Below are 27772 nucleotides of genomic sequence, written 5' to 3' on the forward strand. Positions count from 1 at the left end.
AAAGTCTTGGTAAGTCTTATTCTAACAGCGATCTTGTGAGAAAGATTCTTAGGTCTTTACCAAGAACTTGGGAGGCTAAAATGATCGTAATTCAAGAAGCCAAAGATCTGAATGTTTTACCCTTGGAGGAGCTTCTAGGATCGCTAATAACACACGAGCTAAGGATGAAACAACATCAAAAGAAGATGTCAAGAAGAAGAGGACAATCGCCCTCAAATCTATTACTCAACTCGATGAGGAATCGATAAAAAAAAAATGAAGAGCAAGATGAAAAAATATCCTCATCACTAGAAAATTTAAAATATTTTTTAAGAAAAGAAAATAAGAGATGAGGAAGAGGCCACCTACAAAAGGGGAGCATAGCAAGGAGAAGAATAAGGAGCAGCCCTTTATTTGTTATGAATGTAAGAAGTCGGGGTACTTTAGGTCCGAATGTCGACAACTTAAAAGGATCCCAAGAAGTAAAAGAAAAAGGCTATGGTGGCTATATGGAGTGATAGTGATGAGTCAAGCTCCGAAGAAGAAGATTCATATGAACAAGCCAACTTGTGCCTTATGGCACATGAAAATGAGGTAAACGCTGAAACTCCTAATGACTGTACTTTTGAAGAACTTCAAGAAGCATTTTATGATCTAGTTGATGATCTAAAGAAGTTAGAGGTAAAGAACAAAGAATTAAATCAAGAATCAATCTTTATTAAAAGAAAATGAGATTATTTCAAATAAAAATTTGATCTTGACATAAAAAAATCTGAACTTGAAAAATAAAATTGCTAAGTTAAAACTATGATAGAAAAGTTCACTCTAAGTTCAAATAAACTTCAAATGATACTTGATAATCAAAAGACCGTTTATGATAAAGTCGTCTTGACTACAACCCTTTAAAGAAATAAAAATTTTGAAAAATATCTTTGTAAACTCATCAAGCAATAAGTTTTCAAATGTTACTTTCTTTAAATGTGGTAAAGTAGGACACAAATCCTATACATGTTTCTCTAGCAAATCTGAAAATTCTAATGTGAAGAAAATATGAGTTTCAAAAGGAACCATTATGACTAACCAAAAAGAATCCAAAAAACTTGGGTACCTAAAGTTAAAACTTGATTTTTGTATATAGGTGTGTCTTGCATCCCAAAGAACAAATTGAAAATGGTATCTTGATAGCGGGTGCTCAAGACACATGACGGTGATGAATCCCAATTCATCATACTTGATGCAAAAGATGGAGGGATGGTCATCTTTGGAGAAATAGCAAAGGAAAGATCATCGATATAGGTAACATTGGTATACTCCCTCCAAGTATATTAAAAATATTTTATTAGTAGATGATTTAAACATAATCTATTAAGTATTAGTCAATTTTGTGATAAAGGGTATAAAGTTATTTTTGAATCTTCATTATGCATAGTAACTAGTCCCAATGATAAAGGTATTAAATTTATTGGGCATAGACATGGTAATGTTTATATGGTAGATTTGAATGATCTTTCAAGATAAACATGAAATACCTAGTAGCCTTGAATGTCAAAATTAATGAGACTAGTTGGCTTTGATATGTAGGCTTGCACATATTAGCATGCATTCACTTTCAAAACTTATTAAAAAAGAATTGGTTACTGGTTTACCTAAATTGAATTTTGAAAAGGATAAAATTTGTGATGCATGCCAACTAGTCAACAAATAAAAATCTCATTCAAATTAAAAATATTGTTTCAACTTCTAGGCCATTAGAATTATTGCATATGAATTTATTTGGACCCACTAGAACTACTAGTTTAGCTAGAAAATGATATGGCTTTATAATTATTGATGATTTCTCTCATTTTACATGGGTTTTCTTTTTGGCACATAAGGATAAACTTTTCATGTGTTCTCAAAATTTTATCAAAGAGTTACTAATAAAAAAATTTTAATTCAAAATATTCGAAGTGATCATGAATCAAATTTGAAAATCAAGATTTTGAAAAGTTTTGTGATGAAAAGGCATGACCATAACTTTTCAGCACCTAAGACACCCCAACAAAATGGGATAGTAGAAAGAAAAATAGAATAGTCCGTACCATGCTATATGAAAGCAACCTCTCAAGATATTTTGGGAAAAGTAATTAACACGATATGTTATATTTTAAATCATGCTTTAATAGACTAATTCTAAAGAAAATACCCTATGAGCTTTGAAAAGGAAGAAAACCAAACATTGCATTCTTTCATATTTTTGATTGCGATGTTTTATTTTAAATATGGTAAAGAGATTAAAAAAATTTGACACAAAATCTGATGAAACTATTTTTCTTGGTTACTCCTCTTCTAGCAAAGCTTTAGAGTTTTCAATAAAAGAACTTTAGTAGTAGAGGAGTCAATACATATTATTTTTGATGAGACTAATGATCTTTCTTCAAAGAAGAGTGAAGGTATTGATGATGCAGATCCTTTTATAGAAGGAATGAAGGAGCTCACCCTAAAAGACTCAACAATTCAAAATGAAGAAGAACATAAAAATAAACAAGAGGATGAAGGTAAAGAACAATAAGAACAATCTCAAGGTACAAATGATCTACCCAAAGAATGGAGGTATGATCACAATCACCTCAAAGAATTAATCATTGATGATCCTACACATGGAGTAAGAACTCGTTCTTCACTTAGAGATGCATACAATCATTTTGTATTTTTTCTCATTTTGAACCTAAAATCATAGATGAAGCTAAAAAGATTATAATTGGATAAATACAATGCAAGAGGAACTTAATCAATTCAAAAAAATAATGTATGGACTTTAATATCAAGACCTAAAAATTATGCAGTAATTGGCACAAAATGGATATATAGGAATAAATTGGATGAACATGAAAATGTAATTAGGAATAAAGCAAGATTGGTTGCAAAGGGTTATAATCAAGAAGAGAAAATTAATTTTGATGAGACCTTTACACCTGTTGCTAGATTAGAATAATTAGACTTTTATTTGCATATACATTCTTTATGAATTTTAAGTTATTCCAAATGGATGTCAAAAGTACTTTTCTAAATGGTTATATTGCTGAAAAGTATATGTAGAACAATCTCCAATTTTGAAAATCATGCTTTTTTATTATATTTTTAAATTAAATAAAGTATTATATGGTTTAAAATAAGCACCTAGGGCTTGGTATGAAAGGTTAAGTAAATTCTTACTTGATAATAGTTTTTCAAGAGAAAATATAGATACAACTCTTTTCATTAAAAGAAATCATGATGATATCTTAGTTATATAAATATATGTTGATGATATTATATTTGGATCTACTAATGAAACTCTTTGTCAAGATTTTGCTAAGCTCATGCAGGGAGAGTTCGAGATGAGCATGATGGGAGAACTTATATTCTTTTTCAGATTCTAAATCAAACAAACAAAGGAAGGAATCTCTATCATCCAAAATAATACACAAGAGAACTACTCAAAAGATTTGGAATGGAGGGCTCCAAAGCAATTGGTACTCCCATAAGCCCATTATGTAAGCTTAACAAGGATGAAGGAGGTAAAAATATAGACTCAAAACTTTATAGAGGCATGATTAATTTTTTATTATATTTAACTGTTAGTAGACCAGATATTTTATTTAGTGTTTGTCTATGTACTCGCTTTCAATCAAATCCAAAAAAATCATATTTAAATACAGTTAAAAAAATTCTTAAATATTTAAAAGGTACATAAACTCTAAGATTATGATATTCTAAGACTCATCAATTGACTTAATAGGATATTCAGATGCTGATTTTGCTGGATGTAGATTAGATAGAAAAAGTACTAATGAAACTTGCCAATTTTTAGGAGTTAACTTAATCTCTTGTTTAGCAAGAAGTAAAATTCAGTGGCACTGTCTACGGCTGAGGCCGAATACATTACAGTCGAAATTGCTGTGCTCAAATCTTGTAGATTAAGCAACAACTTGAGGACTTTGGCATCAAACTCAATAAAACTCCAATAAGATGTGATAACACTAGTACTATTAATCTAACTAAAAATTTAATTTAGCACTCTAGATCAAAGCATATTGAAATTAGACATTAGTTCATAAGAGAACATGTCTAAAACAATAATATAATTCTCGATTATGTTTGTACTGAAAAATAATTGACTGACATCTTTACCAAGTCTTAAGTGAAGATAGATTTTATGAAATTAGGAGAGAACTAAGAATCCTTGATCCATCAGCTTGAGTATCCTTCTGATTTCAAGTTTTTTTGCAAAAAATTCATTGAACCAATTTTTGAGTCAATTCTCATCTCTTCCTTCTTAAAAGCTCAAAACTATCCTTCATATGATCAATCTCTTAAATAGACATCCTTCCCTCAAGTTTTAATTTTTTTTTTGAAATTTTTTCATCATTTTTTTTGAATTTTTCTTGCTATGAGTCGACCCCAGGGTCGACTCTAGGATAAACTTGTAATTTTTATTAAAATCCATCGAAGGTAGCTCTTTCAAAAAATCTTCGTTTATTGAAAAATCTCCATTTGTAAAGGAGCCGACCCTTTGCCTTTCATCTTTCTCATCCTACCGAAAAAAAATCTCCTCCCTCTCCACTCTCTCAACTGCAAAAATTCTCTTAAAATCTCTCTTCCCACGTGTTTCTCCCTTCAAATCATCCTTTTAGGAACTAAATCCTCTTTCTTTTTTTTCTTTGTTTAGGCGGATCAAGCTTACCCTAGCTTCAAATCCTCTTCTCCAAACCGACGGTCTATCTCTCCAAAATTTTTATTTTTTTTCTAAAATCCTTTCCACTCTCCTCTCATTAGGTCTCCTAAGCTGTTTGTAAGTCTCTTTGTCTAAAATAGCTCCCAAATTGAAGCTACTGCAGAGAAGAAAGTCTGTTCGTGAGTTAGAGGAGGATGTGTGTAGAAAAAGAATGGCAGCCGAGCCCTCTCCTACTTCAACCCCAGTTTCAGATCCTGCTCCAGCTTCTTCACAATCTTCACTTAGTCCAAGCAAGGTACCTCTCTCCAATCGAAAAGTAGAACCCAGGAAATACATAGATTTTAAGTTTTTTAAAAAGAAGGGTTCTTAATTGGTTCAAAAATTAAAAGTCAAGGATGGAGTTTTACTATCTATTGAAGAAAAATACTTATGTTGATTTGGTCAGAAATTTTATTTGAATTTAAGTTACTGCAATGGAACAGTAAAGTCTTTAGTGAAAGGTGTTAACATTGTTCTTGATCCATTGCATTTGAGACAAATCCTGCACTTGCCTTGTGAAGGTTATACTCATATGAAGCTCTCAATCAAAGAAGAGGGACTAAGTGTTATTTTAGAAAGAATATTTACTAAAAATTTAAATAAATTAGAAGCAAGGATTCTTTCAGTAGAGATGAGACTTTTGCATCACATGATGACCAAATGTTTTGTCCCTAGGAGTGGCAGGCATGACCTCTTATCTGGTAGGGATATATGCATCATGTATCATGTGATCATCGAGACCCCCTTGAACCTTCCTACTCTGATGTTTGAGGCCATAAGAGAGACCCTAAATAGGTCTAAGGCTCACCTGCCTTATGGTATGGCACACACCCTAGTTTTTAAAAGGTTCGGAGTCTATTTTGAGAGGGAGGCAGCCATCAGATTATCACATTCTGACACCATCAACCGCCATACACTACACCACATAGATTTTTCAAAGACTGATGGCAGTTGATCAAAGGGTGTTGAGGAGAGAGAGCAGAGGAGGAGAGACCATCTTCACCTCCTCGTGATCACAGAGCATCTCCTGATATTCAGTTCATGTTTGATCACGAGGCTGGTCCCTCAGAGTCAGTGAGGAGGGATGCTTCTGTACCACAGTCAGTGAGTAGAGTAGATCCTTCAGAGATTAGACTTGCAGACAATCAATTCCGTTAATGTCCAGCGTGTTGCTTCCATTTTATCCCAGCAGTTTGCCACCTCAGATTTTCTCAGAGGATGACATCTCATGCTGTTTCAGATCAGACTATGATCCCTCATGTCTCTACTATCTTTCAGATTACTGCTCAGTCCGCACGACTTAAGCAGCTTGAGGGATATATTCTGAGACTGACAGGTAGAGTTTTAGATTTGCAGAGGCAGCTATTAGCCTTAGCCCATCTCCAGCCACAAGAGGACATCATGGAGGTCTCCAACCTATCTACAGAGGCGGCTAGGCTTCGAGGTGTTTTGGAGAGTGGCTTTGATTTTTTGAGGAGAGAGATCAGGGGCTCTAGTGAGGCTGTCTCTACTCAGATTGGTACTCTGATGCAGTCCATGTCGAGAGCTTTAGAATAATTAGACATTATCAGACTTGTTCTCCTAGCAGAGTCCATATCTTCCTAGGCTCCAGGACCTTCTCACCCTTCTGCTCATGTCGGTACTTCTACTCGTGGCCGAGGCAGACGTGGTCGAGGACGTGCCCATGGCTTTGATCCTGAGTCTCCTCATTATATCTCTGACTCTTCTGATTCTGATGCTCTAGCCATGATATTTATTAGATCTAACATAGTTAGTCTTTTATGTCTCGGATCTAACTTATGGCCTTTGTATTTGTTGGCTGTTTGACTCATGGATAGTTATATTTTTTGTTACCCATGACTTTTGTATGGCCTATGTATTTTGACTTGACTCTTATGTATTATAACACTTATGTATCTGATAACTCTTCAGTCATATTTTGGATATATATATATATATATATATATATATATATATGCTTTTAACTTCTATAAATATCATTTGGATTAATTTTTATGAATGGCATCAATTAAAATATCTTAATTTTGTGATATAAAAAATACCTCATATATATGCTATGAAGTATTATGAATGGCAATATCTTCTATATGAGCAAATTGAAATATCCTTTATGATTGCTATTGTGAGGGGGAGTCTTTTTCATTTTTTTTTAAAAATCTCTTAAGATCTTAATTGATGTTGTCAAAAAGAGAGAGTAGAAAAATAAAATCAGGCAATAAGTAAATTTATCAAAAAAATAATTTTATAAGTAATTTTTAAACTAATCTTCAAACTACTCATGATGCATTTTATTCAAATAATTGGCTATAATATTTAAGTGATGCATCTTCATAAGCAATTTTCAAACTAATCTTCAAACTACTCATGATGTATTTTATTCAAATAATTGGTTATAATGTTTAAGTGATGCATCTTTATAAATTTAAAAATTCTTAATTAATACTTTATATATGTTATATTTTGCTTTTGCTCAAGTATTTTGTCATCATCAAAAAGGAGGAGATTGTTGCTCCGTGAATTGATTTTGATGATTACAAAATATTTAAGGGGGTTACTAATGATTTTAGCTTGAAAAAAGATTTATTATATTTTAGGAGCAAAATCATAATTTTATCAAGTTTTGATTCGAAAGCCTCAAGAGCAAGAACAGAAGATTTGTGATCTATTGGAGGTAATTTCATATTTTTTGGATGTATATTTTGAAGAGATTTAAGCATTCATTTCAGTCCTAAGCAAAAAGCCCTCTTCAAGCAAAAGAAGCTTTCATTTCAAGTTCACCAACTTTTCAAGAGCTCGTTCAAGTCTTCAACAATCTTGAGAAAAATCAAAAAAGTTTCTTCCTTATTGTGTAAAGTGTACTTAAAGTTTTATTTGCTCATTAAAGGAGCTAAACTTGTATTTCTTTGTCATTAACTCTTATACTCTATTTTTGTCTTGATCTTTAGTTTTAAAAAAGTTTCAAAACTTGAAAAGGTTGATCTGAATCTTGAATCAGATTGTATTGGATTGGTTTGTATCTGAAAAATAAGTGTTTTAGCTTGGGATAGCTAGAGTCGGAGGTACCGACATTGTATTCTTGTTGAATACATTTTAGTGGATTTAAATTTTAAGTAGGAGCTTGGAGAGTGGATGTAGGTGCAAGGTTGGCACCGAACCAATATAAATCTTGATTGTTTGTAGTGTGCTTACTTTTTATCTAAATTTTTTTATTTTTTTATATTTTTGCATCTCATTTCTACACTTTACTTAAATCACTTACTACATAAAACTTACCTATTATTACTTAATCCTTGTGGCTCTAAATTAATTTTAAAATTTTAAAAATCCAATTCACCTTTCCCCCTCTTGGGTTGCATAGTCAGGCAACAGAAAGCGCATTTCATCCTTCACATTATAATTTTACAATTACGATTCAAAAATTCTATGGAGGAGGACTATTTGGCACCCTGCTGTCTCGCATCCTTTTGGACCAAGATTCTCACTTTTATTGGTGTAATCCGTTGTAGACCTTTCGGCTTATCAGCCTTAAGAAAAATTGGCAATTACTGACAAGATTAAACTCATGGCCATAAAAATTTTATAATCTTGGTTCTCCAGAAATGATTTTGATGATCACAAAATATTAGAGCATAATTTAGTACTAATATTTTTCAAAGATGTTAAAGAATATTTTTATAGAAGAAAAAGATTGTTGAAATACTTCGAATATAATTGAAGATTAATTAAGTCAAAAGAAACTAATTTTGAAGAGCATCGGCACAAAAAGAACCATCTCAAAGAATTCAAGCCGACCTACTCAAAAATCGAGCCGACTCTGGTATAGTACGCACCTACTATTTTGGCTTGGCACATAGCCAAGCCGGCTTGAAATGGATCCAAGCTAGCTCTCTCAAGGTGATAGAGAAGGAGTTTTTGGATTCTGCAAGTCGAGCCAGCTCGAAATAAGATCCAAGATGACTCTCTTAGATCAACGAAAGATGGTTTTTCAAGCATGCAGTTTGAGCTAGCTCAAAGCATAATCCGATGCGGCTCTCTCAATCGACAAAAAGATGAAATTCTATTTTTTATAGTTTGAGCTAGCTCGAAGCAAGATCGAGGTGGCTCTCTCAGTGAGACAGAATGTTGATTTTTTAAAAATTGCCATTCAAGCCAACTCAATGTCAATTTGAGCTAATTCAGCATTGTCTGATAAGTGCAACGACTAGTTCTGCAGAAGCCATTTTTCATCCAAAAAAAGATTCTAACAGATATTTTCCACCTTCAGTGGTCCAAAATGGCTAGAATCAAGTTCAAATCACCCAGAGCTTGGAGAAAATGGATGAGAGTAAAGAAAATCCAAGAAAACACAAGAAAAGAACTATTCATCTGAAAAGGAGAGAAAAATCAGCATTGATTGCCATCAGGAGTGTTCACCAACCTCCAAATATTTTTTCTTAATTCTTTGAGAGCATTAAAGAAGAGACAAAGAGCTTTGATTGTAGGCATTTAAGTCCTCAACAACCAAGCTTCAGTGATAACAAATCAGCTCAGTTTGAGGAGTACATTTATTGTATTTCTTTCTGACTTTTGAATTGTTATATTTAGCTTCAATTGGGTTAAAGTAAGAAAAAGGTTGAATCCAGCCCTTAAATTAGATTGGAAGCCTTAGGTTAAGACTTGTAAAGGTTATGGCTGGTGCTTCTGATTTAAAACCAATTGGATTTGCAGATAGTGAGCCCAACAAAACTATCTAACTGTAATCTTGAATAGATTATAGTGGAAGTCCCAAGGAGATAGCTTGGAGAGTAGACATAGGTGCTAGGAGTGTACCGAACCACTATAGAATATTATGCCTTTATGTGTGTGTCCTCTCTTCTCTCATTTGCATATATTTTTTAGCTCTCATTGTACTATCTCACTAAGAGTTAATTGATTAATTGTGCATATTTATTTTAAATTTTAAAAAGCCAATTCACCACCCCCCCTCTTGGATTGTCTAGCTGGACAATAATTGGTATCAGAATCTTGATTCTCTACTAGTTGTTGATCTCATGATTACGAGAAAAAGATCATGACAATTCAATTAGGAAGCTCACTTGTCGAAGGGCAGTCCACCAATAGGCCACCACTTTTCAATGAGTCAAATTACACCTATTGAAAAGCTCGTTTGTGCATATTCATACAAGCTCTTAATTATGATATGTGGAATGTCATAATCAATGGGCCATATACACCTACAATCATTGTGGATGGCATTGCTTCACCCAAGCTTAAGAAGGATTAGGATGAAATGGACAAGAAGCTTGCCAAACTAAATGCCAAGGCAATGAATGTATTATATTGTGCCCTTGATGCCAATGAGTTTAACCGGATTTTTACTTGCAATTCAGAAGAAAATTTGAGATAGACTCGAGATGACTCATGAAGGGATGAATCAAGTTAAAGAATCCAAGATTAATATGCTTGTACATCAATATGAACTATTTAAAATAGATCTCACTGAGTCAATTACTAGCATGTTTATACAGTTTACTGATATTATCAATAGGCTCAAAAGTCTAGGTAAAGTTTATACTAATCGTGATTTAGTGAGGAAGATTCTCAAGTCTTTATCTAGGTCATGAAAAGCTAAAATGATGGCTATTCAAGAGGCAAAAAACTTGAACAATCTATCACTCGAGGAGCTAATTAGATCCTTGATGATGCATGAGTTGGCAATGGGCCAGCACAATGAAGATGAGAGTCGAAAGAAGAAGACTATCACCCTAAACTCTACGATAATTGAAGAAGATGAAAGTAAGTCCTCTGAAGATGATGATGACAATGAGGACATGGCTCTTGTAATAAGAAAATTCAAAAATTCATAGGAAGAAGAAGGCATGAATTCAAGAGAAGAAACCTGATGAAGGGAGAGCCAAGATTAGAGAAAGAAAAAAAAAAGGAATAATCCTTATGCTATGAATGCAAGAAACCAAGATACTTCAAGGCAGACTGTCGAATCTTGAAGAAATCATTCAAAAAATCGAGAAGAAAGCCATGGTAGCAACATGGAGCGACAGCGACGAGTTTAGCTCTGAAGAGGAGATTCAAAATAAAGCAAACTTCTATCTTATGGCTCTAGATGATGAGGTAATCTTTGAACCTTCCTTGGAATTTACCTTTAATGAACTTTAAGATACTATTCATGACTTAATGAAAGAATTTAGAAAGATAAATCTGAAAAATAAAAACCTAAAATAAAAGAATGAGGTATTAATCAAAGAAAAAGAAGAAACACTTCAAAACAACAATAAATTGAAGGAAGAGAATGAAATCTTAAAGAAGGAGGTTGACAAACTAAAATCTTTAGTTGAAAAATTCACATATAGTTTAGAAAAACTATAAATAATATTAAATAGTCAAAAAAAAATTATGATAAGGTTGGTTTAGGTTATAAACCTAATAATAAACAAAAACTACTTAAGAACTTCTTTTCTGCATCACTATCCACTTATAGCACTTCTCACATAACATGTTTTAGCTGTGGAAGAGTAGGACACAAGGCATTTGCATGAAATTTAAGAAAAATAAATGATAAAATAATTAAAAAAATTTAGATTTCAAAGAAATTATAGTTACTAACCCTAAAGGATCCAAAAAAAATTGGGTACCTAAGAAAACTATTTGATTTTCATGTAAGAATACCTTACAGCCAATGGATCAAAATGAAAGTGATACTTAGATAGTGACTGTTCAAGGCATATGATGGATGACAAGGAACAATTCTTCATCCTTGAAAAAAAGAAAGAGGGAGTAGTCACCTTTGGTGACAATGGTAAAGGACAAATCATTGACATTGGTAAAATTCAGATTACTCCTTCTACCTTGATTGATAATATATTTTTAGTGAATAATTTAGAATATAATCTACTTAGTAGAAGTCAACTGTGTGACAAAGACTTTGAAGTAATTTTTAAATCATCTTCATGCATAGTCACTAATTTCTTTGATGATAGTATTAAATTTATTAGATATAGGTGTGGCAACATTTACTTAGTTGATCTTGATGAGACAGTCATGAAGAATAGCTTGTTGCTAAGAATGCTAAGATTAAAGAAACTAATTGGCTATGGCATCATAGGTTAGGCTATACAAGCATGCATACTTTATCAAAATTGATCGCAAAAGACCTAGTTAAAGATTTACCTAAACTAAATTTTAAAAGGATCATGCTTGTGATGCTGTCAATTCGACAAACAAACTAGGAGAAGTTTTCAATCCAAAAAGATTGTTTCAACTTCTAGACCACTTGAACTAATTCACATAGACTTGTTTGGACCCACTAGGACCACAAACCTTGGTGGGAAGAAATATGGATTTATGATAATTGATGATTTCTCATATTTTACTTGGATTTTATTTTTGGCACACAAAGATGAAGTTTTCTCTGCCTTTTCAAAGTTTTATAAAATAGTCCTGAATGAAAAGAATTCAACTATAATTTGTATTCATAGTGACTATGGCACTAAATTTAAAAACAAATTTTTGAAGATTTTTATAATGAAAATGATATTGAACACAACTTTTCTGCACCAAGAACACCTCAATAAAATGATGTAGTTAAAGAAAGAATAGAATTCTAGAAGAAATAGTCTGTACCATATTATGTGAAGAAAATCTACCTAAATATTTTTAGGCTAAAGCTATTAACACAGCATGTTACATTCTTAATAGAGGTTTAATCCAACCAATTTAAAAAGAAAAACCTATGAGCTTTGGAAAGGTAGGAAACCTAACATTAGCTATTTTCATGTATTTGGATGTAAATATTTTATTTTAAATAATAGAAAGATAACTTAAAAAAATTTGATGTCAAATCGATGAGCTAGGGTATCTTCCTAAGATACTTCATATCTAGCAAGGCATATAGAGTCTTCAACAAATGAACATTAGTTATTGAAGAATCTATACATGTGGTGTTTGATGAAATAACAATTCTTCCTCGAAAAAGGAAGATGCTTTTGATGATGATGTAGGGATTCTCAAAAATGAAGTAAAAGAACTCAGCTTGAAGGAGAAACCAAGTCAAGAAGAGAAAGAAGAAAAAGGTAAAGAGTAAGAAAAGGATTCATAAAAAAACATCAATAAAGAGCAAGATAATTTGCCCAAAGAATAGAGGTATGCACACCATCATCTTAAAGATCTCATCATAGGAGATCCTTCTAAAGGGGATAAGAACTAGAGCTTCTTTCAGAAAAAATCATGATTATCTTGCTTTTGTTTCTCAAATAGAACCTAAAATTATTGAAAAAGCTTAAAGTGATCTTAATTGATTAATTGCTATGTAAGAGAAATTAAATCAATTTGAAAGAAATAAAATTTAGATATTAGTTGATAGACCTCTTGATCACCTAATTATTGACACTAAGTGGATATTCAGAAATAAACAAAATAAAAATGATAATATAATAAGAAATAAAGTCAGATTAGTTGCTAAGAGATATAATCAAGAAGAAAAAATAGACTTTGATGAAACATATGCACCTATAGCTAGATTAAAAGCCATTAGATTACTACTTACTTTTGTTTGTTATATGAATTTCAAATTATATCAAATGGATGTAAAAAATATTTTTTTAAATGATTTTATTGCTGAAAAAGTTTTTGTAGGCAACCACCAGGTTTTGAAAATCATGTTTATCCAAATCATATTTTCAAATTTAATAAAGCATTGTATGATTTAAAACAAGCACCAAGAGCATGGTATGATAGATTAAATAAATTTTTGCTTAATAATAATTTTTTTAGAGATAGTGTAGATACTACATTATTTTTGAAAAGAAAAAAATAGATTTGCTAATTGTTCAAATATATGTGGATGATATTATTTTTAGATTTACTAATAAAAATTTTTGTCAAGAATTTGCCAAGTTGATATAGGATGAATTTAAAATGAACATGATGGGGGAGCTAACATATTCTTTGGGCTTCAAATCAAACAAACGAAGGAAGAAATTTTCATATCTTAAATCAAATGCATTCTATAGATACTAAAGAAGTTTGGGATGAAAAATACAAAGGCAATTGACACGCCCATGAGCCCATCTTGCAGATTGGATAAAGATAAAAATGGTAAGAGCATAGATAAAAAATTTATATAGATATGATTGGCTTTCTACTATATTTAACTACTAGTAAATCTGATATACTCTTTAGTGTTTGCATATGTGCTAGATTTCAGTCTAACCCTAAAGAACCACCTATGCTTGCTGTTAAAAGAATTTTAAGATATTTGATAGGAATATAAAACCTAAATGGTATTCTAAACAAATCTCAATTGATTTAATTAGATTTTTAGATGCTGATTATGGGAGATATAGAATTGATAGAAAAAGTACTAGTGGCACATGTCAATTTCTAGGGTTGAACTTAATCTCATGGTTTTGCAAAAAGTAAAATTCAATAGCATTGTTCATGATCGAGATCGAGTACGTTACAGTTGAAAGTTGCTGTGCTCAACTTCTTTGGATTAAACAACAACATAAGGATTATAACATTGATCAAAATAAAATTTCATTAAAATGTGACAACACAAGTGCCATCAATTTAACAAAAAATCTCATTCAATATCTAGAATAAAATATATTAAAATTAGGCATCACTTTATTAGAGATCATATTCAAAATAATGATATTGTACTTGAATTGTATCAACTGAAAATTAATTAGCCGATATTTTCACAAAACTATTAAATGAAGATAAATTTATATGATTAAAGGTGAGATAGGAATTTGTGATCCCTTCCAATGAAAATTTTCTTCAATATCTTTTTGCTCTTATATTGGTTGGCTTGATCCAAGTTTTTCAGAAATTTATTGCATTAATTTTAAATATTTATGAATTTCTGAAACTATGGCTCGAACCAGCTCGACTATGCTATCAAGCTAACTCGACTATCAAGCCGACCCGAACAAAGCTTGAGCAAGCTCGATGGTCAGGGTCCAATTTTTTTTTATAACATCCGACATTTTCAAAATCCTATTCATCACTTTCGAGCTTACCCCACTCCAACCCTCTCCCGGCTCCAATCCCAAACCCTCCAAAAATCCTGTCCCTCCTCTTTTTACCCTCCAATCCATGGGATTTCGAGCTATGGCACCCAAAACTCGCACCACGGAAGCAAAGAAGCATCAAGCTGAGGAACAGCATGAAGTCTGTTCAAAGAAGAGACACCATCGAGGTTCAGCATGCTCCACACCCTCTACTTCTATTTCTAGACCAAATTGAGTTTTAATGGCATCAAAAGTAGTCACAATAGGAAGAAAGGTCAGTTTCTAATTTTTGGATGAACAAAATTTTTGGATTGGGACATAGATTCGATAGCAAGGTTGGAAGAAGTTATGCTCACTTGAGGTACACACTTATCCCCATCGGATCAGAGAATTTTTGAGAATTTAAAGTTGGATACAGAGTCTATTTGGTCAATGGTGAAAGGCATTGAATCATTCTGGATCAAAGAAGACTAGGGCATCTCTTGGAAATGCCTTCCTCTGGAGTCCAAGCTACAGAGTTACAGAATGATTTTGATGGTATGAGAAGGCTTCTTGGTAGAAATATTGGGGAGAACTTTAATATTCACAATGCAAATCTTCTGCTTGCAGAACTGAAGCTCCTACATAGTATGATCTATAGGATCTTCTTTTCGAGGACTGAGAGATTTGACTGGATATTATCATGGGATCTTGGTTTGATGGTTCATCTAGTTGAGGGAACAACAATAATCTTCCTTTCATGATGATTTAGCAGATGAAGACTGTAGCTGAAAAATTGAAGAGTCAAGCTTGTCTACCATATGGAATGGTTTTTACTTTGATATTCCAAGATGCTGGCATTGATTTGGATAGAGAGGACTTCAAGTCACTCAAGCACATGGAATGCTACACTATCCATTCTCTTCATCGCATGAAGTTTCGAAAAGAAAGTGATATATGGGCCAGAGAAGTTGAAGGAGTGCAACCTCATGCTTCTGGATCTTCTTCCTTCTAACCTTTAGAGTCTACTGAGCCATCCTCCCCTACACCTGCTACTGCACGGCATCGATACCTGATTCAGTCACTAGAGAGCATCATCCTGGACCATCTGTTTCTCCTCACACACCAGCCATGACCCATAGTTTTTCTATAGAGGGGATTGTAGATCAGATTATGGTGGATCAATGAGCAGGATGCTTGCAGATTTTAAGTCTCAAATCTTGTAGAGCCATGATGCACTTCAAGAGCACACTCAGTCACAGTTTCAGTAGCTTCATGGTGACTTGCTTAGGATTACTCTATGACTTTAGAGTTTGGAAAGAGTCAAAATTATAGGACTGATGCTTCAGATCTCAGACTGTATATGCATCAGAGTCTTAAAAGCAGAGAATATCTTCTGAGGGGCAACTTGATTCATTAGTCAGCAAATTGGCAACTTATCCCAGATAATAGATAGTTTAGAGAAAAGATAGTATGGGATAGCCATAGAGGTTGATCGGTTGACTGTAGAGGTCATCAAGGTTGCTAGAAGGACCAAAGAGATTGTCATTTCTCCGTATGGTAGTATAGAGATCATTATCACAGCTCTTCGAAGAGTTGAGGTACAGATGGATCAGCTGTAGTCTTAGATATCTCCTCCTACTCAGCCCAAACCTTCTCGAGCTAGCCTCCACCTCACCCCCTTCAATGCCATAATTAGACCTGGCACTGATTTTCCATCTATTTGCCTCGGGCCTTTTGTAAGAACTCGGAGCAAGAAACCAGCTTCTTTCTCCTCATCCACTAAACCTATCATATAATTTTCCTCTGATGAGAATTAGTTATCTTTAGATTTAGCTTTTATCTTGTTTTGCTTTAGACTATGTTTTATGCTTTGGTTGGCACCTTTTTGAAATGAATGTTGTATTTTTGGATAGCTTCTTTTTTGTAAACAATATAAACATGTACTGAAGTTAATGAATATTTACTTCATTTTATCTTTTTATGTACTATTATTTTTTCTTGTGAATGTTTCTTTTTGATGTTGACAAAAAGGGAGAGAAGGACTAATTGGGCATTGAACTAATTGAACATCGAATGTATCAACTGATTGAACATTGAATGTGTCAACTTTAGCATTTTTGAGCTAAACAATGAACAATAAACATTAGAAATAAACTGTGAACATTAAAAAGTTGGTATGAAGATCACTTCATAAGATGCATTTATTGAGGGGAGTTTAATTTTTAAAAGCTAATGAGAAGTTCATACACCCAAATTTTGTAAAGATATAACTCTTTCATATAGATAATCAAATCAAAAATTACTTGTGCATATAGTGTATATGAAAATGTAAAATCTTATTACATTTATATTTATATCTCTTTATTTTGAAAAATTTCTTTTATACATATATATATACTGCTATATATTCAATATTTTTCATCATCAAAAAGGAGAAGATTGTTATCCCCAGGAATGATTTTGATGATCATAAAATATTAGAGCATAATTAGGTACTAATATTTTTCAAGAATGTCAAAGAATATTTTTGTAGAGAAAAAAGGCCGTTGAAAGACTTCGAATACAATTAAAATTAATTGAGTCAAGAGAAACTAATTTTGAAGAGCATCGGCACAAAAAAATCATCTCAAAAAATTCGAGCTGATCCATCCAAAAATCGAGCCGACTCTGGCACGGTACGCATCGCTATTTTGGCTTGGCATGTAGCCGAGCCGGCTCGAAATGGATCTAAGCCAGCTCTTTCAGGGTGACAGAGAAGGAGTTTTTGGATTCTGCAAGTCGAGTCAGCTCGAAACAAGATCCAAACCAGCTCTCTCAAATTAATAGAAAGATAGTTTTTCAAGTATGTAGTTCGAGCCAGCTCGAAGCATAATTTGAGCTGACTCTCTCAGTCGATAGAAAGATAAAATTCTGAATTTTACAATTCGAGTCGAAGGAAGACCAAGTCAGCTCTCTCAGTGGGATAGAATATTGATTTTTTGAGAATTGCCGTTCGAGTCGACTCGAGGTCAATTCGAGCTCGGCTACTATCAGACAGGCATAATGGCTAGTTCTGCAGAAGCCATTTTTCATCCAGAAAAAGGTTCTAATGGCTATTTTCCACCTTCAATAATCCAAAATGGCTATAATCAAGTTCAAATCACTCAAATCTTAGAGGAAATGGATGAGAGATAAAAGAAAATCCAAGAAAATACGAGAAGAAAACTGTTCATCTGAAAAGTAGAGAAAAATCAGTATTAATTTCTATCAAGAGTGTTCACCAACCTCCAAACAATTTTCTCTTGATTCTTTGACGACATTAAATAAGAGACAAAGAGCTTTGATTGCAAGCATTCAAGTTCTCAATAACCAAGCTTCAGCGACAACAAATCAGCTTAGTTTGAGGAGTACATTTATTGTATTTCTTTCTGATTTTTGAATTGTTGTATTTAGTTTCAGTTGGGGTTGAAACTAAGAAAAAGGTTGAATTCAGCCCTTGAATTGAATTAGGAGCCTTAGGTTAAGGCTTGTAAAAGTTGTGGTTGGTACTCCTGATTTAAAACCAACTGGATTTGCAGATAGTGAGTCTAACAAAACTATCCAACTATAATCTTAAATAGATTATAGTGAAATTTTCAAGGAGATAGCTTGAAGAGTGGACATAAGTGTTAGGAGTACACCAAACCACTATAAAATATTCTATCTTTCTGTGTATGCCATCTCTTCTCTCATTTGCATACATTTTTTAGCTCTCGCTGCACTATCTCACTAAGACTTAATTTATTAATTGTGCACATTTATTTTAAATTTTAAAAACCCAATTTATCTCCCTTTCCTTTTGGGTTGTCTAGTTGGACAACAATCTTAGAACTCACACGGTTGGTTTTGGCTTCATATGGACCTAAAAGATTGCATGTATCCATTAGAATTCTGCAAGCACATGGCTTGCAATGTGAACATTGACTATATGGCACATGGCTTGACAGCAAGAAGGATGGTGATCGTGAGGAGTATATTCATTGAGACACGATAAATTATGACTGAAACATGCCTCGAGATAGACCTCACCAGTGGATGAGATACGGTTTTGGACACACCTTAGAGCTTCTACTTAATATTGCCATTTGATATCTCTATCACTATGTGGAAATTAGAAACATCTTGCTGCTCGAACGCCTGTGGGATTGTAGTAGGATATGAGGTTCACATAATGCTACTCATAATTGGAGAACACTTTGTAATTTTGCTTCTGTACATGTTTCCTTGTCGCTTCTTTGCTTTAAATTCAGCAATGACTTTTACTTTCATGATTCTTTAAACATTCCCCATGATGATAATATTGGTATTCGACATGAGAAGAATGCATTTAATGGATGACTATCAAGATTATTTGGAGATGGATGGGGGAAGCCATAGGAGAGAGTAGGTAAAGGAAAAAGAATGGTGGGTGGGGTGGAGTGTTGAGGTGGTTGTCATGGTGACGAGACAGGGATGGTGACCAAGTAGGTGAGATGGTCAACTAATATGTAAGTAAAGAGAAACCAGTGAAGAGAAGGAAAGAGTAGCCTCTTCCATCTCCATGGTATTTGGCGTAGGAGGGGATGGGAAAACCAACCTCAAAACTCATTTTGTTTCTTGAGCTTGGAAAAGGGTAGGCTTCGGGTGGGCCTTTGGACTGGGCCAATCATTATTTAGGTTCAACTGTAAGGCTTGGCCTAAGCCAAACTCACTCGAGCAAGTCCAAAGCTCAGCCTGACAAGTCTCGAGCTAGCTTGGGTCCATTCCAGTCCTATTTAAAATAGATGAGATAGATGCTATTTATGTTTAATATTATAGTTCTCTACTTTCTCATTATCTTTTGAGTAAATGTATGAAGATATAGTTATTCTAAAAATGCGTGTAAATAGAAAATCAAATACATGACTGAGATGTCTGTTTTTGAGAGAAAGGATTGGAGTTGGCATCATTGCAGGATTATAGTAGAGATATTGAGTTGATATTACCATAAAAACTACAAAATTGAGTTGAAATATTTTATGCTTTTTTTCCAATAAAAAATCCAAGAACATCTATTAAAAGGTGACAAATCTTATAATATGTTCTTCATCTAGTAACAAATTCCTTTTATAAAGAATTTGTGTTATAAATTAGTCGACCTAACTTTATACCGATGTTAACTCATCGAGTTGGTACAACATACAATGCATGGGTTAGAATCCTACCACACTAGGTGGTGCGTTGCAGTAATCCTATCCCTTAAATTTATATAGCTTTTTCTTACATAAGGATTCTTGGAAAACTTTATGTAATTATTGAGGTAATCATGGTCATACATTTTTCTCGTCTCATCTTCTGTGGTTATCTACCACTATGATTCACCATCCTCTCATCTTTTATTGCTATTTACCATTATGATTCATCAATGAAGCATCAAATGTGGTGATATCATATAATAAATCTGAAGGGTTGCAGTGTAGTCCAACATCATAATGCAACAAAAGATTAAGATGGATAGATCTTTTTTAGGTTAATTACCATGAAAACATCGATTACATGTATATTGAGATAACTTAATACTTGTAGAGAAGATGCGAGAACACAAAAAGATGTAGGAAGATGGATGGAAACTTCTCTACACACCTGATAAGTGATATATTTTTACATTTATTAAAGATATTTTTGATAATTTATGGTACTAACATCTTCTCGAAAACTTAATTTTATGAATTTATTAATTTTTTTATAAAAATAAATAATTAAAAAAAATAAAAGTAGAGATATTTATGAAAAATAGATGTTAATTTAATTGAGTAATTTAAGCACCAAAATGATGAAAAATTTTTAAAGAATTTAATGTATATATTTTTTTAATTTTTTAGGCAAAAATCAGAGCAAAAAAATTAAGTAGAAAGTGAGAAAAAAAATAGAGAAAAACATAAGATAGGTTTAGGGCCCAAGAAAAAGAAGAGAAAATCAGTTAGCTCTACGGATATGACGGAAGACGGAGAGGTCATCAACCATCTTCCTGACGAGACTGAGCTGATCAACTTCAGATCCTTATTACAGTTTTATTTTTTTTATTTTATTATTTTTTTAAATTTTCTATACTTGAATTTTAATTTCAATTAATGCAAAATTTATTTTCTTGCACTTTAAATTTTGTCTTTTATTTTTGCATGTAGATGCTAGGATCTAACTAGTAATCTTAGTACTGATTTATTTTTTATTTTTTAAATTTTGTTATTTATTTTTATTATAAGTAGATGCTAGGATCTAGTTAGTAGATCTAGTATCCGATTTATTTTTTATATTTTTAATTTTTATTTTTGATTTAAATTACTTTCTTCAAATTTTTTTTTTTTACAAAATCAAAGATTTCAAATAAAATCATGCCTTCTCTGTGGATTCGATCCGACTCACTACTTTTTATGTATTTTTAATTTTTATTGAGGTCGGAATTTGATTGATAATCACGGTATCCTAACGATAAATCTTGACCCTATCAATTTTTGGCGTCGTTGTCGGAAAACACCAATTTTAATATTTATTTTTTGATTTTTTTATAAATATAGCTTACTAATTTTTTTAATTATTATTTTTTTTACAAAAAAAGTAAAAAATTCAAAAAAGAGATAGAAAGTTTCAAATTTTGCTTGGTGAAATCAATCCTAACCCTAATCCTAACTATTTTTTTTTATATTAATTACTATTTTTTAAATTAACCTAAAATTCATCCACATAAACTTAATAAAAATTGCATGACAATGTAGAAACTTAATTGTTAGAAGCATTCATCATCTTAGAGTTTTTTTTTTGGTGATCGCTGGAGACAAGGTAAGCTTTCAAGTTTAATTAATTTCATGCATCTAATTTAGTTGCATAGAACTCTCATTTGAAATTGATTGTGCATATTCATCTCAAATTAATTTAAGGAAACAACCATAACAAGATAAGGTGGAGATCTCATCACCCTTTCTTAGTCCAAAAAAATCAACCAGCATCCCGCATTAACCCAAACCTAACTAAAATCAAGTAGACATGGGCCCCAAGGATCAATTGAGTTCAATTTGAGTATTGTGGTCAAGTCAAGTACAAAGTAAGTTTGGACTCACCTCTGAAACTAGTGTTTAAGACTAGAGGTTACAAAGACTCTGCCTAAGTGGACTCGTGGTTATTTAATTGGTTTCATTAGCTTATCTGATCAATTTAATTGGTATCTAAGGCAAGCAACGGGAGGACCCCCACGACCTCACCTCTTACTGGCTAGTTGAATGAAGTGATAATAAATCTAATTTGTATCTAGACTAAGCCACTCTACATTGAACTGTTAGGTCTAAGAAACCCATAGGTGTCTATGTTTAACTATTTGCTAACTTGATTGCAATTAACACTGAACCACAACTAATTCTTCTTATCTTACGTCTTTAGGTCTAAAACTTTTCTTAAGGATCTCACCTTTAGAACTTTTCTCTTTCTTTCTTTTCTCTTTTCTCTTTTTTTCTCCTCCTTTTAAAAAAAAAAATTTTAACAACACACATATTAAGATTTGCACTAATATATACACGGTATAATTTTTTCTGATCTAGTTGAACCTAATTTTAAAATTAAATGGCTGATCCATGTTACACCTAATAATTAAATAGCTAGAAATTTTAAGAACCATCTAAGCAGATGAAGAAATATTTTATTCTTTCACCTATAATCTATCGATGTTCCCATCATTTTATGGGATCAAATATTCTGACTCTAGTCCTAAGGCCGATTTGAACTTGTTAGCCCAAAAATTAGATAAAGTCGATCTTCTTATAGATAAATGTCTAGCCTTGGATCTACAATCTCTGTGCAATACATACATCTCTCAATTATTAGGAGATTTGTTCTATCTGTGCTAGCCCAGCCCATCATATGAGTAAATATCCCACAACTATACAGTTTTCACCTTTCATCCAAGAACAAGTTCAAGCTACTCAAAGTTACTCTAGTCCTATTAACAATTCATTCTTAAACACATATATTCAAAATTGGAGGAACCACCCTAATTTTTCTTGGAGATCCCAACAGACTCAGCTAAGATCTAAATTTTTTCTGTGCAAAATTTTCAAAATAGACCCCAATACCAAAATTATGCTTACAATAGAGGTCGCCTAGTCAGCCTACTCAACCATCCTATTACAATCAGCTTCATATTCACCTCCTCAATAGACCCCTCTAGCCAACGATAGGTTTAGCCAACTTCAATAAATGATTATGACCCAACAACAATCCTCGCTAGGCTAGAAGCACAAATAGATCAATTAACTGAATCTACCATGAGGAGAGAACTAGGTCAATTGCCAAACGAACAATATCGAATTTTGAAAATAACCCACCTACCTACCAACCATCTGGATCTAGTCATCAATCCAATGTCCCACCTAAGAATCTCCAATTTGAAAGTGACAGTGCAATTTTTGAGCTTAAAAGTGATAGGATTCTTAATGACCCATATCAATCCAAGTGAGTGAGGCTAGTACTGATGCTAGTCAAATATAAATTTAGAAGAGGAGGTTAGTACTGAGGCTAATCCAATAGAAGAACTTGAGCCCAAACTGATACTGAGGAGAGAGCGGATGAGTTATCCAAGATATATTCACCAAAAATTTCATTCCTTTCAACCTAGAAGTCTGTTCTTCCACTTTAGAATCACCTCCTCTAGAACTGAAATTGCCCTTGGTCACATCTGAGTATACATGTTTAAAATCAATTGACACCCTTTCAGCATCCATTGCTTCGAACTCAACTCCTAACCCAAAAACTCAATTCATGAGCATTTTAGAAAACAAATAAGAGAAATTCTTGATAAACAGGGTCTGTGAATGAGTTTGTGAACTATCTAAAATTAAGAATGGAGATGCAAACTACTTTCTGAAGATTGATAATAAAATATTAAAATTTATTATAGACCATCTTTCTGATATTGACAATCCAAAATTATTAAAATTTATCAATCCAATATTCGACACGGGATAGGTGAGAGAATTAATATGGTCTGGCTGAAGATGGTAAACTTAGCACTTCCTAGGAGGCAATCAGTTTTTAATTTTAGTTTTTACTTTTTGCTATCTTTTATATTTTATTTAGATCAATCAAGTCTTACTTAGTATCTTTTGTAGGGATCTGAAGATAATCTTGGCTAAGTTGGGAGGAGAATCAATTTTGAAAAAGATTTTTGGATCAGGTGACATCTCTCCTTTTCTTTCTCTTTGCATGTATCCTTCATTTTTTCTACTCCATTGAGGACAATGTCAATTAAGTTAGGAGGGAGAATAATAAAATTTTTAAATTTTTAAAGTCCTCAAGTAAGTTAGTATTTAGTATTTAAGCATCTGATTATACTTAAGAATCAAGTTAAATCAAATATTTTTAAAAAAAATTGATGTATAACTAGAGAGTTTGTGAGATATTGAGGATCAAGTATTAAGAAAACTCAATAAAGAGTTAAGTTTAAAACTTAAATAGTTTTCTTTGAGTATTTCTAAATTTTTCTACCAGCATCAAAGAGGAGTTTATTTTTATGACTTATGTAAAGTAATTATATATTTTTCATATATTTAATTAAAAAAAAGTTTTCAAGTACTTCATGCTGAGTAATCAGGTCTCTTTGCCTAAGCAAGTATTGAGTTTTGCGTCAAAAGGTATGAAGGCAAAAAATTTTGTTGTAAAGCTAGTTTTAACTCGTAGTCTGTTTGATTCAAGCAAGTAGGTCCAAGGATATTTTATACCCAGTGTCCTAAAGCCATCTAGTTTGGAGTCATTGACTGAAAACTCACTACATGGATCAAACAGAAAGCTTAAGTGATTAAGATATTCAATAGCGTATAATATTTTAAAAAAAAAGAGAGAAAAAAAATCAATCAATAAATGAAGGATGGAAGTAACAATATACTTGTCCATATGAAGGTTAATAATTTGAAGATAAAAGTAGCGATAATTTAGAAAAATTTAAAAAATATTTAGTGTTCTTAGTTTAACTCTCATATTGATTAGTATTAATACTTAATGACATATCTCACTCACGCTCTACTGAATATCAGTAGCCCTTTTGAAAATTATTTGATGAAATTTGAGATTTTAAGTTAAACGGTACTTGATTCTAAATTCTTTCTTTATCTGAGGATGAACAAAATTTAAATTAGAGGATTAATAAGTGGTATATTTTTATATTTATTGAAGATATTTTTGATAATTTATGGTACTAACATCTTCTTAAAAATCTAATTTCATGAATTTGTTAATTTTTTTATAAAAATAAATAATTTAAAAAATATATAAAATTAGAGTATATTTATGAAAAATAGATGTTAATTTAATTGAGTAATTTAAGCATCAAAATGATAAAAATTTTTGAAAATTTAATGCATATTTTTTTTAATTTTTTAGGCAAAAATTAGAGCAGAAAAATTGAGTAGAAAGTGAGGAAAAAAATAAAAAAAAATAAGATAGATTTAGGGACCCAAGAAAAGAAGAAGAGAAGTCAGTTCGCTCTACAGAGTACGACGGAAGATGGAGAGGTCATCAACTATCTTCCCGACGAGGCTGAGCTGATCAACTTCAGATCCTTGTTACAGTTTTATTTTTTTTATTTTATTATTTTTTTAAATTTTTGTACTTGAATTTTAATTTCAATTAATGCAAAATTTATTTTTTATACTTTAAATTTTTATCTTTTATTTTTCGTAAGTAGATGCTAGGATCTAGTTAGTAGATCTTAGTACCCGATTTATTTTTTACTTTTTAAATTCTTATTATTTATTTTTATTGCAAGTAGATGCTAGGATCTAGTTAGTAGATCTTAGTATCTGATTTATTTTTTGTACTTTTAATTTTTATTTTCTGACTTAAATTACTTTCTTCAAAATTTTATTTTTTTTTTGCAAAATCAAAGATTTCAAATTAAAATCCTGCTTCTCTATGGATTCGATCCGACTCACTACTTTCTATGTATTTTTAATTTTTATTGAAGTCGAAATTTGATTGATAATCACGATGTCCTAACGACAAATCTTGACCCTATCAACACCATATAAAATCTCACACTTGATAAACTCTTTAAGAATTACTTGGAAGTCTCCTCCCTATCTCTTTCTTTTTTCTTTCAATCGCTCTCTTTAATAGGTGTCATCTAGAGCTCTCTTGCTTGAATTATCAATATATAATATGAAAAACATGTACTTACCCAAACCACGTGTGCCCTATGTATAACATAAGGGGCAGGCCTTAGCGAGAAACCCTAACTTGGATAGTAAGTGGCCATTGCTAGTGGTTCTCACATGTAGTCGGTCATCGAGGAAAACCTAATCTAGGGTATAGGTCCAATCTACTAGTGCACCCTAATTGGGTCTTGTTAGTCCACATAAACCAATTTCTCTACTGCTTAATCTAATTGAGCTTGAGTTTAGCAAGAAAGTGTTAGGGATGAGACAAAAGTATGGAACTTCGAGATAACCTTAGGTTTCCAATCCACTATGTTCCACCTTACTTGATAAATATGTCATATTTACAGTGAAGCAAGTTGGATCAGCCCCCTATACATAAAAATGCATACTTGTGCTATTCTCTAATAGATAGAAGGGACAAAAATTCTTTTATGTATAGTAACCGGTTCTGCAAGTCCATCTATCCATCTCTTTTATCCTCGATCAATTATTGTGAACACATATTAGTATTGTCAAATCCATAGGCAATCAATTTTATGACTGATTGAACCCTAGACCATGTGTCAGATGTCATCGAAAATCGACACACACATAAAACAATTTTGAAGAAAATATTTTGTTCATATCCAAAATAACTAATATTTATATGCAAAAATAATATGATAAAATATTGCTTGGATCTAGACTCTTCCATCAATTATGATAAGGATAAATTATTAGTGGTAGATTCCTTGTTGGACAATCTTTATCCTCACTAATGATAAGGAATAATAAACCAATAGTCACTATCAAGGATAAATCCAAGATAGTCTGATTGATACATAGGTTTGGATCCAAATTTATTGAACCAAGATCATAGTGGATAATTATCCTCTTGGGCCAGTGGGCCACTTATATTGTACATACAAGATCATCATTTCCAAAAAAGTGGTTTCTAAGATCATCTTGTTCACTATTCAATACGAGACCTATCCACATGCTAATACAAAGTCAAGTATATTGAAGATTACTAGACCTATCTATTATTGGATATTATATATAATGATATCCATATGAGTAATGTCTAGCAGTATAAATATATTATATCGGATCAGATTATGAGTGATTTTGATTGATCTATTTTTTTGATTAAATTTTAATATTAAATTTAAAATAATCCGATAAAAAATCGGATCAGACAGGATAAGATCCATGGCCAAAATTTTTGGCTCAATGCATCGTTTGGGTCTAAATGGCAGCTTTGGCCCTATTCAGGTACGCAAAGTGTGTTGGACTTAGCTTGTGTCAGCTTTCTCCGAAAGGACTGCATCCTAGCTGTACGGCTTGTCTTTTTGACTGAGTTGTTTGTAGGCTGGCATGGCATTTACCAGCATTGTGGACCCGCCAAGAGAAGTGAGCCGGTGACCATCCAAGAGGGGTACTGCCGTTCTGAAATCACAACATAGGACGGTGGGGGATGGCACAGGAGAATGGGTCAGTAATCTTTTCAGTACTCAATTATTGCAAGTCATTTACCTTGGTGCAAACAAAGGCACAACCAGTCTTTAAAGTTATCGAATCAAATCAATAAAAATCTATCATGATAGACTCATATCTGAAATTTCTGAATCAAGCTTATCAGGTAACATAAATACTGTATTCCTCGAGAATTGGTAGCATGATTGGCCTTGCATATGATCGCTGCAAATCTTGATTCGCCCATCAAACTTTTTTTTTTTTGTCAGAGGCTCTGCAACCTAACATGTGAACCTTAAGCAATTATAGTCGGGGTAACTGTGGGGTTTTTTTTGTTCCTCCTCCTTTTTCGGGTTCAGTGGACTCTTTGACTACTTTGTTTCCATTCCTCATGCAATGTTGTCTCCGGTTTGAGA

The sequence above is a fragment of the Elaeis guineensis genome, chromosome 8 (genome assembly GCF_000442705.2).
Source record: "Elaeis guineensis isolate ETL-2024a chromosome 8, EG11, whole genome shotgun sequence".
Taxonomy (NCBI): domain Eukaryota; kingdom Viridiplantae; phylum Streptophyta; class Magnoliopsida; order Arecales; family Arecaceae; genus Elaeis; species Elaeis guineensis.